The sequence below is a fragment of the Salvelinus sp. IW2-2015 genome, linkage group LG20 (genome assembly GCF_002910315.2).
Source record: "Salvelinus sp. IW2-2015 linkage group LG20, ASM291031v2, whole genome shotgun sequence".
Classification (NCBI taxonomy): Eukaryota; Metazoa; Chordata; class Actinopteri; order Salmoniformes; family Salmonidae; genus Salvelinus; species Salvelinus sp. IW2-2015.
The window spans coordinates 34,081,272-34,088,595 of NC_036860.1; positions in this window are offsets into that span (position 1 = coordinate 34,081,272).

Below are 7,324 nucleotides of genomic sequence, written 5' to 3' on the forward strand. Positions count from 1 at the left end.
AGTGCTGCTGGTGCGGAAACAAAGCTGAAAGGAGGGACCCAGAGACTAGGGGTAGTGGTTCGTTTAGTTTGCTTGCTATCTTAGGAAGGAAGAAGGTTGCAATTGTTGGTCCCACCTCAATGAGAGCGGTAAGTAGAGGGAGTGTGGTGAGAATCTGTGATGACGTCAAAGAAACCTGCCCTTTTATTTTTTACTGTACCTGTATTTATTGGTGGTCCTGTGAGTGTGTGAGTGAGAGTAAGAGTGAGAGAGTGAGAAGGGAGAGTGAGAGTGAGAGAGAGAGAGAGAGAGAGACCGAAAGGCAGTGAAAGATTGAGAGAATGCCAAACAGGCAGCAGTCCACCATGCCAGAAGACAAAGATGGTTGTTGTAGAGGCACTTCTGTCAACTTGGTTTTTGTCACCATGTGAGTTACAGATGGCTTTACACACACTACGTCACACACACACACCAACAGATCCCCACCACCCCGCACACACACTTGCACAATATAAACCCACTCAGCTCCTTGTCAATCCCTGGCCTGTTCCCTGTCCCTAATCCCTGACTGGATTTAATCTGATTCTGTGGTGGAGATGAAATCCCTTTGAAAGCCTCATAGCCGGCATAGGAATTGAAACCCATTTGCTCATGTTARGGTTTTACACACTATTTTAACACTGTGGTGCACAGAGTGATGCAGACACARATGGCCATGCCATGATCTCTCCCTGGTACATTAGGGCTATACTCTTCTGCTAGCCCGACTAACTGGTTTAGCATATCAGATTAGCGGCAGTCTGTTATGGGGATAATGCAGTGTGTCTTGTAGATGACTGTTGATGTAATGTTATGGAGCTGAGTGTCTAAGCCGTAACATCATCACKGTAATTTACCGATCAGAACATGGTTGTGGTCACCCAGTGCTTAGATTAAACAGTTCCAATGTTCCCCTACCCACTGTGGCAAAGTCATACAAGTGACAATYAGCTTATATTGTGTGACTGACTCAGTGTGCTTATGTAACACTAGACAAATATGAGAAGAATATATATAATTAAACCAACATTTCATGCGCTTTGTTTTTTTTCACTGATCTAAACTGAGGGTGTATTTACTAGGAACCAAACTGAAATTAACAGGCCGAAACGAAAGGGYACCTAAAAGAAACTCTKATTTTCATTGCAAAACATTTTGCTATMGTGTGCAATAATGAATACACCCCAGAACATGATAAATATACTTCTTGTTTCAAAAAGAAGGAAAGTTCAAATAGATTTCCAAACTGACACCCAAGCATCAATACAAAATTAAACTGAAGACTATGGCCTTCTCTCAATTGGGCAAAGGGTCGTCTCCCTCGATTCCTCCGTCCTCCTCTTTCCGTGACCCAGAAACCGGTAAGTGGTCACATATTTATTTATTTTACCTTTATTTACTAGGTAGGCCAGTTGAGAAACAAGTTCATTCATTACTACAAGCATTTCAGAGCAGTTTGAGGCCACAGAAGGAGTGTTGTATGGATTAAAGCTCGTCTGGAGGTTAGTTAACACAGTGTCCAAAGGGCCAGAAGTATACAGAATGGTGTCGTCTTGCTTAGAGGTGGATCAGAGAATCACCAGCAGCAAGAGCGACATCATTGATATATACAGAGAAAAGAATCGGCCCGAGAATTGAACCTGTGGCACCCCCATAGAGACTGCCAGAGGTCCGGACAACAGGCCCTCCGATTTGACACACTGAACTCTATCTGAGAAGTAGCTGGTGAACCAGGCGAGGCAGTTAATTGAGAAACCAAGGCTGTTGAGTCGCGATAAGAATGCGGTGATTGACAGAGTCGAAAGCCTTGGCCAGGTCGATGAAGACGGCAGCACAGTACTGTCTTTTATCGATGGCGGTTATGATATCGTTTAGGACCTTGAGCGTGGCTGAGGTGCACCCATGACAGCTCTGAAACCAGATTGCATAGTGGAGAAGGTACGGTGGGATTCGAAAATGGTCGGTGATCTGTTTGTTAACTTGGCTTTTGAAGACTAGAAAGGCAGGGCAGGATGGATATAGGTCTATAACAGTTTGGGTCTAGAGTGTCTCCCCTTTGAAGAGGGGGATGACTGCGGCAGCTTTCCAATCTTTAGGGATCTTAGACATACGAAAGAGAGGTGAACAGGCTAGTAATAGGGGTTGCAACAATTGCGGCGTATAATTTTAGAAAGAGAGGGTCCGATTGTCTAGCCCAGCTATTTGTAGGGGTCCAGATTTTGCCGCTCTTTCAGAACATCAGCTATCTGGATTTGGGTGAAGGAGAAGCGGGGGGCTTGGGCAAGTTGCTGCGGGGGTGCAGAGCTGTTGGCCGGGGTAGGGTAGCCAGGTGGAAAGCATGGCCAGCCTGTAGAAAATGCTTATTGAAATTCTCAATTATCGTGGATTTATCGGTGGTGACAGTGTTTCCTAGCCTCAGTGCAGTGGGCAGCTGGGAGGAGGTGCTCTTATTCTCCATGGACTTTACAGTGTCCCTAAACTTTTTGGAATTTGTGCTACAGGATGCACATTTCTGTTTGAAAAAGCTAGCCTTTGCTTTCCTAAGTGACTGTTTATATTGGTTCCTACCTTCCCTGAAAAGTTGCATATCGCTGGGGCTATTTGATGCTGATGCAGAATGCCACAGGATGTTTTTGTGCTGGTCAAGGGCAGTCAAGTCTGGAGTGAACCAAGGGCTATATCTGTTATTAGTTCTAAATTGTTTGAATGGGGCATGCTTATTTAAGATGGTGAGGAAATCACTTTTAAAGAATAACCAGGCATCCTCTACTGACGGGATAAGGTCAATATCCTTCCAGGATACCCGGGCCAGATCGATTAGAAAGGCCTGCTCGCTGAAGTGTTTTAGGGAGCGTTTGACAGTGATGAGGGGTGGTCGTTTGACCGCGGACCCATTACCGATGCAGGCAATGAGGCAGTGATCGCTGAGATCCTGGTAGAAGACAGCAGAAGTGTATTTAGAGGGCAGGTTGGTCAGGATGTTATCTATGAGGGTGCCTGTGTTTACGGATTTAGGATTGTACCTGGTAGGTTCCTTGATCATTTGTGTGAGATTGAGGGCATCTAGCTTAGATTGTAGGATGGCCGGGGTGTTAAGCATATCCCAGTTTAAGTCACCTAACAGTACGAACTCTGAAGATAACTGGGGGGGCAATCAATTCACATATGGAGTCCAGGGCACAGCTGGGGGCTGAGGGGGGTCTATAACAATATGAAGGAGTCTCAATTCATTAATACTGTAGGTGAARGGAGGAGTTTGTCCTCTCCTTAATTGCCTTCTCCAGCGGAAGATACACAGGTGTATCCTACTGCAAGAGTTTTGAAATCTGCCACARCCCCTTTGAATCAGATGTGGTTTTCACAGAGGAGAAAAGTATGCACACATTAAAAAACGATACGCTACTAATCCTTTGATCTATAAATTGTCTAGCATAACTATCTGCATTTCTTTTAAACACTTTACACATGTACAGTATTTTMGGATTCCTCCTCTGTAAACATAAATTGCCTGATAAAAAGCTAGTGGACAAGGAGAGTAATTTGTTTCCTCTCCTCGCCTCCTCTCCTCATTTACCTTAGACCTTTTTCAAAAGGAGGCAACYAGAGGACACAAGGAATCAAGCAAGATTTCTCCTAAACTAGTATCTTGACTCAACACTGTCTTTGATCAAATTCCAGGGTCAATTGTTCTTCTGCAGTCCTTAGATTGGTTATGGTTTTTGGAGGATTTGATGCTGACATAGCCAAAGAATACTCTCAATTTCACCTCTACAAGATCAAGGCTTGGTAAGTTGTTTTTTATGTGTGGTCTTTAAATAATTGTTTTTATTCATTATGCAATTTCTGTGTACATTTTTATTTAGATTTTTGACTTGGCAATGAAAATATGGAATAAGGGTATACCGACATTTGATAGTTAAGTTCCCTTACAATATTGCCTGCCACAAATGTTTGAACTTTCAATAAGTGCAAGCCAGATTCTGGACATGGCTAAATAATCAGATAATTTTTTGTACGAATCTAACTATTCCTTTAAACTAGAATAAAATAATAATAATACTTCCACCTGAACAAGAAGTTGGAGAATCATAGGAACGTCTGTGGAGTTAAAGATTATCACCTTAATTATCAATAAACTATGATTAGTTTGGGTTTGTGACTGCTTTGACCTTGTCGTGTTGCACAATGAATGACAATAAGTTCATCTTTGCATCTATTTTTGACAATGAGTGAATCTACAGTGGGTATCACAAGTATCCCACACCCATCCCCCTTGGATTTCTTCACATTTATTGTATTACAAAGTGGGATTAAAAGTGATTTCATTGTAATTGTTTGTCAATGATCTACACAAAAATACTCACCAAAAAAAGATTTAGGAAAAATAAAACWATGTCAAACACATTTGGCAGTTATTACAGATGTGAGTATTTCTGGGTAAATCTCTAAGAGTTTTGCACACATGGATTGTGCAATATTTCTCCATTATTCTTTTCAAAATTCTTCAGTCTGTCAAGGTGTTGGGGATTTATGGCTGGACAGCTATTTTCAAGTCTTGCCATACATTTTCAAGCAGATTTAAGTCAAAACTGTAACTTGGCCACTCAGGAACATTCACTGTCTTCTTGGTATGCATGTCCAATGTAAATTTCAACATGTGTTGTAGCTTATTGTCCTGCTCAAAAGGTGAATTCCTCTCCCAGTGTCTGGTGTAAAGCAGACTGAAGTAGGTTTTCCTCTAGGATTTAGCTTGTGCTTAGCGCCTTCCCATTTCTTGGTATCCTGAAAAACACCCCAGTCTTTGCCAATGTCAAGCATACTGTACACATACCATGATGCAGCCACCACCATGCTTGGAAATAAGAGGGCAGTTATTCAGAGATGTGGTGTATTTGCCCCAAACATAAGGCTTTGCATTTAGACAAAAAAAAGTATATTCCTTTGCCTTGTTTTTTTGCAGGATTACTTCAGTGCTTTATTGCATACAGGATGCATGTTTTGGAATCTTTTTATTCTGTACATCTGTATTCTTCCTTTCACTCTGTCATTTAGGTCATTKTTTTGGAATGACCKCAATGTTGTTGATCCATCCTCAGTTTTCTCCCATCATAGCTAGTTAACTCACCAATGGCTTCATGAAGACATCCCTGAGCAGTTTCCTTCCTGTCCTGCAGCTCAGTTCAGAAGGATGACTATCTTTGGTGTGTATGGGTGGTTTAATACTTCCCACACAGCATAATTATTAACTTGACCATGCTTAAAGAGATATTCAATGTCTGATTTGTTATTGTTACCAATCACTGCCCTTATTTATGAGGCTTTCGAAACGCTCCCTGGTGTTTGTAGTTGAATCTGGGCTTGAAATGTTATACTTGACTGAGGAACCTTACAGATGCATGTAGGGGGGACAGAGGAAAGGGTAGTCATAAAAAAATAATGTCAACCCCTATTATTTCACAGACTGATTCCATGTAACTTACTGTATTAAGTGATTTGTAAAGCCACATTTTTACTCCATAACTACTTTAGGCTTACCTAAACAAAGGGGATGAATACTTATAAAACTATATTTTAGTTATAAAAAAAATATTAATTTGTAAAAAAAATAAAAAATAAATCACTTTGACATTATGGAGTATTTAGTGCAGATCACTGACAAAACAAGATCACAATTACATACATTTCATTCCCACTTTGCAACGCAACAAAATGTGAAAAAAATCCAAGGGGGTGAATACTTATGATACRCACTGTATTTAGCATTTCAAAATGATGGCCATTTCGATAGATGGAAATGTGCCTGAGAGGTACTAATTTAACCTTCGACAACCGTTGTGTGAAGAGAGCGGATTTGCGAGTGTAAATGAGTGCGATAACGGAACCATGAGAGAGAGAGCAAAGAGAAGGCGCAAAAGGGTGTGAGTGGTTGGAACCATGTAGAACTGAGAGTGTAAGAGAGAGTGGGAGCTCTGCCAAGCTCAATGGCAGACATGACATCACCCAAGAGGAGCTGTGCCCACCTGCTGCGGTAGAAAGGGGTGAGGCACGATATCAGACAGACTCATTACACGTTTAAATTGTGTTATTTTTCCATTAATCAGTTTGAGGGGCAAGATAAAGTCTATTTTGTATGAGGAAATGTCTATTACTGTCAATATATTACCAATCTTTGGTCAAATTAGGATTTTACAGGACTAACTGTGGAGTACATAGTGTCTTATGTCATTATGAAATATCCAGCTGTTGCATTAATGATGTGATAGGATGGTTCTATATTCATTGTCCAGGATTCAGCTCTCACACCTCATGTTCTTCGATGATATTTGATTCATGGTCCTCATGTTGTAAGAATGTATTTCTGGAATCAACACTGACCAACAATCTAATAACTCTCCATTATAAGCCACAACCCTCCCCCCCCCCCCCCCCCCCTTCAAAGTAAAAAAAAATTAACCGCACTTCAGACAGAAGCCCCCTTACCTGGAAACCTGGCTCACACAGCTGAGCTTTGCACTAGAGGTGGTTGCCATGGTTGCGAGACGAGGGAGCCACAGTTCCTCTAAAATGTGTCAGCTGCATGACGTAAAAATCAAACAAACCATAAAACTCAAGGAGCTTAACCATCTAGAAATGCATTACCCTTAATGTGACCCCAATAGGTGATGCAAGGTCACATACGTAAAGGACATCATGATTAAACAAATAGAAATAGTTGGCCTATGGGCCTTTTTTTGGGCCTTTCTAGTAGAGCAAATCCTTTCTGTGTACATTTCCAGCAACACCTGGATAGCAGTTTTGATTGAATAGGGAGAACCCTAATGTGAAATCAAATACAGGGAAGACCATACACTTCCACTGTTGGTTTCCAACGTTAAGAATGTGTCAACGTGGCTGCCGTTTAAGTTTCTTGGGTGCAGCGTAGTCTAATAGTGTGTAGCTCAACAGGCCCAGTGGATAAGTGAGTTTTACCTGAAAATAATCAATACCGAAGAACACAGCACACTTTTCCCCCATGACTTCATTCCTCAACTGATAAAAATACATCGGTCAGCAGCATTTGCTGCTCAATCAATACCAATAGCCTTAGCATGGAGGAGTTAGAATGCTGCCACTGACTGACTAGTGTTCTATCAGCAACCTTTTAGAATAAACTATCCATCTCCTCTAGCAACCAGCCTCTGTCAGTACTAAGGACGCTCACTTACAGTGTAATGCATGTACTTCAGGGTGCATCTTAATAGTCTACAGTGGCATCCTTCCCTTATCTCCTTTACACTCATTTGGAGTCACAGGATAGGTGGAAATA